Raw genomic sequence first — 10,724 nt, 5'->3', positions numbered from 1 at the left:
TTAGAACACTGTGGCACATATTATGTGCTTAACAAATACCATTTACCAAAAAAGGGGGAAAGGAAAAGAGGTTAGGCTGCTCCCGGGACTGATAAGACAGATAACGGACCGTCCTTTGATAATTGCGGTTTCTGCAAAGGGCTTCAGCGTACTTCGCTAAGCACTGGGGTGGACCCAAGATAATCAGGTCGGACACAGACGTAATCGCTGGCCATGCGGTCTTGGCCCCGAGATGGCCTGAAACCCGAGTTTAGACTAAAATGAAACCCGTGACCCTTCTAACAGCTAAGCCACACCGACTTTCCTTTCTAGCCCAGGTGTAGCTTGGAGAGAGAAATACTTCCCTCATGCAAAAGTCGGCTGTAGATCACAAAACCGGACTCAGAACCCCCATCCCATGCAAAAGGCCCACACCCCTTTTCTCTCCTCCCCCAAGAGCTCAACTGCACCCTTGGGAGGTAAAGTAGGGTTAAAAAAACTCCCCCCAAGGCCATAATCCCCCCTAGCATATTTCTCAGGTCTGGGAGCCCGAGGAGCTGGGTTCTAATCCCCGCTCCACCGCTTGCCTGCTATGTGACCTTGGGTGAGTCACATTAGTTCTCTAGGGGAAGCAGCGTGGCTCCCCAGGAAGAGCCCGGGCTTGGGCGGCGTAGGATGTGGGTTCTAATCCCTGCTCCGCCACTTTGCTGGGTGGCCTTGGGCAAGCCACTTAACTCGTCTGTGCCTCAGTTACCTCATCTTTGAAATGGGGATTAAGACTCTGAGCCTCATGTGGAACAACCCGATTACCTTGTCTCCAACCTAGCGCTTAGAACAGCGCTCGGCCCATAGTAAGCGCTTAACAAATACCATGACGATTATTATTCTCTGTGCCTCAGTTTCCTCCACTGAAAAGTGGAGATTCAATTCCTGTTCACTCTTCTGTCTAGACTGGAAGCCCCACGTGGGACAGGGACTTTTTCCTATTTAATCTGTACCCATTCCAGCACTTAAATAGTGCTTGATGCTTAGTAAATCCTTAACGAATACCATAAAAAAATTTAAAAAGACACGCTGGAACTTGGAGGAGGGGAACGCCACCCATTCATTCATTCAATTCAATCGTATTTATTGAGCGCTTACTGGGTCCAGAGCACTGTACAAAGCGCTTGGGAAAGTACAATACGGCAATAGAGACAGTGGGGTGGCCACCTTGGCTTGGGTGACCTCGCCAGGAATACAGCTTATGTAGAAGAGGCATGCTCTTCCCCTCTTTCCTGCAGCTTGCTAGGGGAAAAAGCGTGTCGCCGAGTCTGGGGGGAATAAATCTGCAGGATTGTCTGTCTCCCGGAGCATTAGAGAGGGGAGCGTGAGGTGTCGGAGCATTAGAGAGGGGAGCATTAATAATAATTATAATAATGGTATTTGTTAAACGCTTACTATGTGCAGACCACTGTTCTAAGTGCTGGGATAGATACAGGGTAATCAGGTTGTCCCACGTGAGGCTCACAGTTAATCCCCATTTTCCAGATGAGGTAACTGAGGCACAGAGAAGTGAAGTGACTTGCCCACAGTCACCCGGCTGACAGGTGGCAGAGCCGGGATGAGAACCCCTGACCTCTGACTCCCAAGCCCGGACCCTTTCCACAGAGCCACGCTGCTTCTCTAGCATTAAAGAGGGGAGCGTGAGGTGTCTCTACAACCCAGCCCACACACTTCCCTTCTTTAATGCTAATCTTCTCCCTGTACCTCAATCTCCTCTGTCTCGTTTCCCACCTTCCCACCTCTGGCCTGGAAAGCCCTCCCTCATCTGACAGACAATTATTCTCCCCCGCTTCAAAGCCCTAGTGAAGGCCCACCTCCTCCAAGAGGCCTTCCCTGACTAAGCCCTCCACTCCTCTTCTCCCACTCCTTTCTGTGCCACCCTGCCTCGCTCCCTTTATTCATCCCCACTCCCAGCGCGACAGCACTTCGGTACATATCTGATTTATTTATATCCATTCATTCATTTAGTATTTATTGAGCACTTACTATGTGCAGAGCACTGTACTAAGCGCTTGGAATGGACAAATCGGTAACAGATAGAGACGGTCCCTGCCCTCTGACGGGCTTACGGTCTAATCGGGCGAGACGGACAGACAAGGACAATGGCAATAAATAGAATCAAGGTAAAATCTGCCTCTCCCGTTAGATGGTAAGCTCGTTGCGGGCAGGGAGGGTGTCCATTTATTGTTCATTTGGACTCTCCCAAGTGTTCAGTACAGTGCTCTGCACACAATAGGTGTTCAAGGAATAGGAATGAATGAAAAGGGTGGGATGCACCCTGACCGGGCAGGACCTAGGCTGTGGGGTCGGTGGGATCAGGAATGGATGAGCTTTCTGGAAGCCGGTTGCTTCACTACTGCTCGGCTCTGGCCATCCCCGAGGGATTGTAATGTCCGGCCAATCTTTAAGGCGAGGCCCCGACAATTCATCCGGAATGTTACGACGACAGCACAGACCCTGGCCGGACCCACGTGGAACGGGGTACGAAGGCCGTGTCAAAAAAAAAGAAAACCCACCAAGAATGCTCCTTGGGAGATAATAATTGTGATATTTGTTGAGCGCTTACTATGTGCCAAGCACTCTACTACGTGCTGGGGTGGATATGAGCAAATCAGGTTGGATCCAGGCCCTGCCCCGTGTGGGTGTCTCAGTCTCAATCCCCATTTTCCAGATGAGGGAACTGAGGCACAGAGAAGTTAAAGAAGGTGAGAAGCAGCGTGGCTCAGTGGAAAGAGCACGGGTTTAGGAGTCGACGGTCATGGGTTCGAATCCCGGCTCTGCCACCTGTCAGCTGTATGACTTTGGGCAAGTCACTTCACTTCTCGGTGCCTCAGTTACCTCATGTGGAAAATGGGGGTTAGGACCGTGAGCCTCACGTGGAACAATCTGATTAACCTGTAGCTTCCCCAGCGCTTAGGACAGTGTTCGGCACATAGTAAGTGCTTAACAGATACCGATATTATTATTATTATTATTAAATGACTTGCCCAAGATCACACAGCAGACAGGCGGCAGAGCCGGAATTAGAACCCATGACGACGCCCGTGCTCTCTCCACTACACCGTGCTGCCTCTCCAGTGGCCCCAGCACATACACGCACACGTAAAATGCGTGCACAAGACTGAGTCACCCATTCATTCAATAGCATTTACTGAGCGCTTACTATGGGCAGAGCACTGTACTAAGCGCTTGGAGTCCTTGCTTCAGCCACACCTCCGAGCACACAGTCTGAGCCTGACCCCATACAGAGGCTGTGCAGAGACCCTGGCGCCAGTGTCCACGTGTTTCTGGTAACAATAAGAGTATTGAGCCGTAGGCACTGTACTGAACGCCTAGTCCGGCAACAGCAGCACAAGACGCATTCCCTGCCCTTAGAGAGCCTCCGTTCTTAACAGGCAGACGGAAAGGTTTTTACAAGCAGACGACAACAACTGCATGAACCTCAAAAGTGCAGAGAATGGGCAAAAAAGAAACCAAATAGATAAATGCTAGCTCTCTTGCTCTTTAGTTTTCCAACTCCAGCTGCAGGAATGTCTGGCCAAGAGGGTTAGGAGATTCCCCTAAGAGGCAGTGCAGAATTGGGACTGGAGAGCAGTTGGGCTCCGACCTGAGAAAGGCCTGGAGCTCGTAGCCCGGGATTGGCTCCGAGACAAGAGGAGGATAGGCTGGGCCAGCTGAGAAATCCAGGGGAGGTTACAGACACCCAGCGGGGCCGAGGAGCGGGCAGAGGGCCGCCGCAGCCCTCCCTGCCCCGTTTGCCTTCTCCTGGCCTTTTGGGCAGTCCTCTGGGAAGCGACACACTAGAGTCCAGTGACTCGGGAGGAGAACGGTGGCCACGAGGAGCGGGATCCGAAATCGCGGCTAGCAGGAGCCGGGGCGACCGGTCCGGGCCGATTCTCTGTAGGTTGGCTCTCCGGCGGCCAGTGCGGCAATCTTTCCCTCACTTCACTCTACAAGCCAGAGATTTCTGCTTTAAACCAGGGCAGAGACCGGGTGACCCTGTGGGAGAGGAAGCCACTTTCCCGTTTGGGCCACAGGATCAACTACCTGTCCCCAAGAAGCAGCAGGGCGTGGCGGATAATAATAATGGTGGTATTCGTTAAGCGCTTACTATGTGCAGAGCACTGTTCTAAGCGCTGGGGGGATACAGGGTGATCAGGTTGTCCCACGTGGGGCTCACGGTTTTTAATCCCCATTTGACAGATGAGGTCACTGAGGCACAGTCAGCTGTGTGACTGCGGGCAAGTCACTTCACTTCTCTGGCCCTCAGTTCCCTCATCTGTAAAATGGGGGTGAAGACTGTGAGCCTCACGTGGGACAACCTCATTCCCCTGTATCCACCCCAGCGCTTAGAACGGTGCTCTGCACGCAGTAAGCGCTTAACGAATCCCAACATTCTTATTATTAAGTGACTTGCCCAAAGTCACACAGCTGGCAAGCGGCGGGGCCGGCATTCGATAGAGCACGGGCCTGGGAGGCAGAAGGTCATGGGTTCTAATCCCAGCTCCGCCCCTTGTCTGCTGAGTGACCTTGGGCCTCCGTTGCCTCCTCTGTAAATTGGGGATTGAGACGGCGAGCATGGGACGGGGACCGTGTCCAACCCGACTTGCTCGTATCCCCCCCGGCGCCTAGTACAGCTCTCGGCACACGGTGAGCACTTAAATGCCGCAATAATCGATTTTATTATTAAACCGGTATCAGTATGAGTGGTGAGATCGAGGCCCAAAGCAAGTTGGGTCAACGCAGTATCAAACCCCGGGCCAGGCCCGGCCCGAACGCCACCCGAGGAGCCCAGCACCGGCGTCTGTAGCCACAGGGTCCCCCCTGCCCCCGCCCCACCCTCCGGGGCCGCGTAGAGCGCCCCGGCCCAGCGGGAGCGTTAGGCAGAGCCGCAGACACCAGCTCCGCCAGGGGTGGGACTCGGCGGGCGCTCGCTACGCCAGCCTCTGACCCCGAGGGAATCGGCCCTTCAACCCTCCGACTGGGGAATAAAGCTCGCAGAATCGCCGTTATGCAACTCCTATTTTATTTGTTTGGAACCAGAGCCCATCCTGAGCCCTAGGCAGTGGAAAACCCAATTTGACACTCAGTGACACTGTACAGGGCGAAGCTCCCCTTCAGCTAGGACCCGGGCCAGGAGTCCCCTGAGAAGGGCTTCAGCGTAGCCCCAGCTCCCTCGGTTCCCTCCCTCCCTTCGCCGTGGATGTGGTTCATCTTCTTCTGTGGGTGTAGCTGGATCTCCTCAACCCGTATCCTAGTTGGAATTTGAGCAGATAAACCAGCCTTACTCCAAGAGCAGCCAGACAGCCCTAGAGGCCCCAGATCACCTCACGCCGGTGCCAGCGGGAGGCGCGGAGCCAGCAAGTCACCTCACGCTCCCCCCTCTAATGCTCCGGGAGACCGACGGTCCTGCAGATTTATTTCCCCCGACTCGGTGACACGTTTTTCCCCCTTGCCTGTCAGATCCTCTTCTTCCTGCCCAGAGCACAGGCTAACCGAGTCTCCCCGCGGGCTCCAGCCCCTCGTCCCTTCCTCACCTCCCCGCTTGAGCTCAGAACTCCGCCAACCCAACACCTGACATCTACCGCCGCAGCTCTGACTTCTAGCGGGGCACAAACCTTTGGGGTCGTTGAGCCTGGGCAGGTCCCATAACTCGGCGGCCTCTGCTTCCTGCCTGGTGTCCCGTCGCTTGTGAGGGGGTTTGGAGACGCCCGTCCTCTTTGGTCTGTCTCTGAGACCTGCAGGGACGGGTGAGAGCGGGTGTTCCGTAGGGCCGGGGTGAGGGGATGGGAGCCGATCCCGGGAATTCTGGTTAGCTCAGCCAGCGGAGGCAGCACCGTGGCGGGTGGTGAGTGGTTCGATTCTCGCCCTAGGCTCCGAGAATATAGTAAGGGCAGGTTTCCCTCTGACCCGCTCCAACTCCTGGACTTGGTTTTAGAGGTGAGTTCTCCTCAGCTCATGGGGCAGAGATGGGAGTGGGGGGAAAGCAGAGGCAGGCAGTCCGGGGGTGCGCGGGGGGGAAGTAGGACTCCTGAGTCGTGGTTCCCGCTTCACCCCCGACGCGGGAGATCGTCTGTCCCGAGCCACTTTCCTGCCTGTTTTAGTTTCCCCTTTCTGTGAGCCTAGGAGAGCAGTGCCGAGGGAACCTGTTCATTTATTCAATCGTATCTATTGAGAGCGCTATCCTGAGCGCTTGGGAGAATACGATACCAAAATAAGCCCGGAACGTGCACTAGCTCACACAAACTATTTATTGGTCTTCCTCCCTGCTGGAAGGCCTCCAAATAATAATAATAGTATTCATTAAAGCGCTTATTTTGGGCAGGGTACCCAAGTGGGAATCAGACCCGGAGCGTGTCCCTTGGGCAGAACGAGACCAGCTTTCAGTCCTCTTCCGCCTGGCTTACATTGGGCAGATGGCTATCTGGAAGGTTATCAAGTGCCTTGAGATCCACAAAGCCTCCTCGGAAGGGGCTAAGTGACGCATCCCAAAATGGAACCCAAGAACTGACTCTGAAACCAGGGAGCTAGCGAGAGACAGAGGTCCTGGGATACTCAGAACAAGAGAAGATTAGAGGAGAGTTAGGTTAGGGAAGCGGCCTGGCCGAGGAGAGAGAGCACAGGCCAAGAAGCCAAAGGACCTGGGTTCTAATCCTGGTTCTGCCACTTACCCGCCACGCGACCTCGGGCAAATCACTTGACTGCCCCGGGCCTCCGTCTCCTCGTCGGCAGAAAGGGGAGTGAGAAAAACTCGTTCTCCTTCCGACAGACGGGGAGTCCACGTGGGACCTGATGATCTGTAGCTACCTCAGCGCTCAGTACAGCGGTGGGCAGACTGTAAGTGCTTAAATACCACGATCCATCATCATCACGTGATAATTCCCAAGCACTCGAACAAGACAATGGTGCTTCCCCTTGATCAATTCGAGCCTGACTAGCGCAGGCTGCAAAGAGAACGGGACAAGACAGCAACGGTACTCACCGCTCCTCGGCAAAAGAAATAGCTGCGCCTTCCCCGGCTAGCCAGAAGGCAAGCCAGGCAGCTCCGCTGAACCCATGGCTTCCCCTTGCTGCAGAGCGCCCGTAAATTTTATTGCTGGTGAGCAGTTGGCCTTGGCCATCCTAACGAGTGAATGTGCTAAAACATGCTTATTACGTGCTAAGAACACTCTCCTAAGTATTGGGGTAGATATATGGGGCTCGCTATCCAAGTAGGAGGGAGATAAAGTATTTCACCCCATTTTACAGAGGAGGAAATGGAGGCCCAGATAAGTGATTTTCCCCCAAAGTCACACAGCAAATAAATGATAGAGCTTCCAGGTATCACTCAAACGCTATCTCTCTCCTGTCCCAGAGCCCCTTATATGCTGGAGGATTTCCAACCTTACAGAGAGACGGTAGATGAATGGACAAAGTGGGGGCAGATTCAATACAACCCAGCCCCATAGAGCCAGCCACGGGAAAAAAATAAAAAAAAGGTCAAAAGGCCAAAAGAAGAATACATCACATGAATGAAGCCACAGATGGATGTGTTTTGTTTTTAACGGAATTTGTTGAACGCTCACTAAGGGCCACGTACTACCATAAGCTGTGGGCTAGATAGAAGCCAATCAGGTTGGACGCGGTCCGCGTCCCACGTGGGGCTGACAGTCTTACGCCCCATTCTACAGACGAGGTAGCTGAGGCACAGAAAAGTGAAGTGACTTGCTCCCCGCTCCAGTCTATTCTTCACTCCGCTGCCCAGCTCATCTTCCTGCAGAAACGCTCTGGGCATGTCACTCCCCTCCTTAAAAACCTCGAGTGGTTGCCTATCAACCTCCGCATGAAACGAAAACTTCTCACTCTATGCTTCGAGGCTCTCCATCCCCTTGCCCCCGCCTACCTCTCCTCCCTTCTCTCTTTCTACCGCCCACCCCGCACGCTCCGCTCCTCCGCCGCCCACCTCCTCGCCGTCCCCCGGTCTCGCCCATCCCGCCGTCGACCCCCGGGCCACGTCCTCCCGCGGTCCCGCAACACCCTCCCTCCTCACCTCCGCCAAACTGATTCTCTTCCCCTCTTCAAAACCCTACTTAAAGCTCACCTCCTCCAAGAGGCCTTCCCAGACTGAGCTTCCCCTTTTCCCTCTGCTCCCTCTGTTTCCCCCTCACCCCCCTTTACCTCTATTCAGCTAAGCCCTCTTTTCCCCCCATTTCCCTCTGCTCCTCCCCCTCCTCTCAGCACTGTACTCCTCCGCTCAACTGTATATATCTTCATTACCCTATTTATTTTGTTAATGAGATGTACATCACCTTGATTCTATTTATTTGCTATTGTTTTAATGAGATGTTCATCCCCTCAATTCTATTTATAGCTATTGCTCTTGTCTGTCCGTCTCCCCCGATTAGACCGTAAGCCCGTCAAAGGGCAGGGACCGTCTCTATCTGTTACTGATTTGTACATTCCAAGCACTTAGTACAGTGCTCTGCACATAGTAAGTGCTCAATAAATAATGATAATAATGTTGGTATTTGTTAAGCGTTTACTATGTGCAGAGCGCTGTTCTAAGCGCTGGGGCAGATACAGGGTAATCAGGTGGTCCCACGTGAGGCTCACAGTCTTCATCCCCATTTTACAGATGTCACTGAGGCCCAGAGAAGTGAAGTGACTTGCCCACAGTCACACAGCTGACAAGTGGCAGAGCTGGGATTCGAACCCATGACCTCTGACTTCCAAGCCCAGACTCTTTCTACTGAGCCACGAATGAATGAATGAAAGGTCACAGCAGACAAGCGGTGGAGCCAGGACTAGACTCTCGTCTCTCGTGCTCTCTTCACTAGCTCTATTTCCCTCATCTGTAATTTATTTTCATGTCTAGCTCCTCTTGTAGACTGTACGCTCCTTGTAGGCCAAGATCGCATCCACCAACTAATAAACCGTACTCTCCCCAAGTGCTTAGTACAGTGCTCTGCACATAGTAAGTGCTCAATACCACTGCTTGATGGACAGTTAGAAGCAGTGTGGCTCAGCAGAGAGAGCACGGGCCTGGGAGTCAGAAGGACCTGGGTTCTAATCCCGGCTCTGCCACTTGTCCGCCGTGGGATCTCGGGCAAGTCGCTTCACTTCTCTGGGCCTCAGTTAACTCATCTGTAAAGGGGGGATTCAGACTGCGAGCTTCACGTGGGACAGGGACTGTGTCCAACTTGATTAACTTGTGTCTACTCGAGGGCTTAGAACTGTGCTTTGCATCTCCTCCTGCCTCCAGGACGTCTCCATCTGGATGTCTGCCCGCCACCTAAAACTCAACATGACCAAAACTGAGCTCCTCATCTTCCCTCCCGAGCCCGGTCCTCTCCCAGACTTCCCTATCACCGTGGACGGTACGACCATCCTTCCCGTCTCTCGGGCCCGGGACCTCGGAGTCATCTTTGACTCGTCTCTCTCGTTCACCCCACGCATCCCATCCGTTACCGAGACCTGCCGGTCCCACCTTTATAATATCTCCAAGATCCGCCCTTTCCTCTCCACCCAAACGGCTACCTTACTGCTACGGGCTCTCGTTATATCTCGGCTACACTACCGTGTCGGCCTTCTCTCTCATCTCCCTTCCTCCTCTCTCGCCCCGCTCCAGTCTATTCTTCACTCTGCTGCCCAGCTCATCTTCCTGCAGAAACGCTCTGGGCATGTCACTCCCCTTCTTAAAAACCTCCAGTGGTTGCCTATCAACCTCCGCTCAAAACAAAAACTCCTCACTCTAGGCTTCGAGGCTCTCCATCACCTTGCCCCCTCCTACCTCTCCTCCCTTCTTTCTCCTGCCCACCCCGCACGCTCCGCTCCTGTGCCGCCCACCTCCTCACCGTCCCCCGGTCTCGCCTATCCCGCCGTCGACCCCTGGGCCACGTCCTCCCGCGGTCCTGGAACGCCCTCCTTCCTCACCTCCGCCAAATTGATTCTCTTCCCCTCTTCAAAACCCTACTTAAAGCTCACCTCCTCCAAGAGGCCTTCCCAGACTGAGCTCCCCTTTTTCCCTCTGCTCCCTCTACCCACTCCCTTCACCTCTCCGCAGCTAATCCCTCTTCTCTCCCATTTCCCTCTCCTCCTCCCCCTCTCCCGGCCCACCCCCTCAGCACTGTACTCGTCCGCTCGACTGTATATATCTTCATCACCCTATTCATTTTGTTTAATGAGATGTACATCACCCTGATTCTATTTATTTGCCATTATTTTTATGAGATGTTCTTCCCCTTGACTATTTATTGCCATTGTTCTTGTCTGCCCGTCTCCCCCGATTAGACTGTAAGCCCGTCAAAGGGCAGGGACTGTATCTGTTGCCAATTTGTACATTCCAAGCGCTTAGTACAGTGCTCTGCACATAGTAAGCGCTCAATACTATTGAATGAATGAATAGTAAGGACTTACATATCATTTTTATCACTATTATTATGGGGACTGCTGGGGACAATCCATCTAGGGCATTTACTGAGCGCCTACTATGTGCCAAATACTGTACTAAGTGCTTGGGAGAGTCCAATACCACAGAGTTAGCGGATACGGACCCCGTCCACAAGTCTGAAGAACTCAGATGGCTGAAAAAGCAGACTACGCGCGTCTGCATGATCAAACTGTGGGTCACAAGGCAGATTTCTAGAAAACCCTTTAAAAGCCCACCCGGTTTGACTGGTCGCTATCGTCTCCTCCCCGGAACCCACCGCTGATCTTTAAAA

The sequence above is a fragment of the Ornithorhynchus anatinus genome, chromosome 21 (assembly GCF_004115215.2).
Source record: "Ornithorhynchus anatinus isolate Pmale09 chromosome 21, mOrnAna1.pri.v4, whole genome shotgun sequence".
Lineage (NCBI taxonomy): Eukaryota > Metazoa > Chordata > Mammalia > Monotremata > Ornithorhynchidae > Ornithorhynchus > Ornithorhynchus anatinus.
This window is presented reverse-complemented; position numbering follows the sequence as displayed.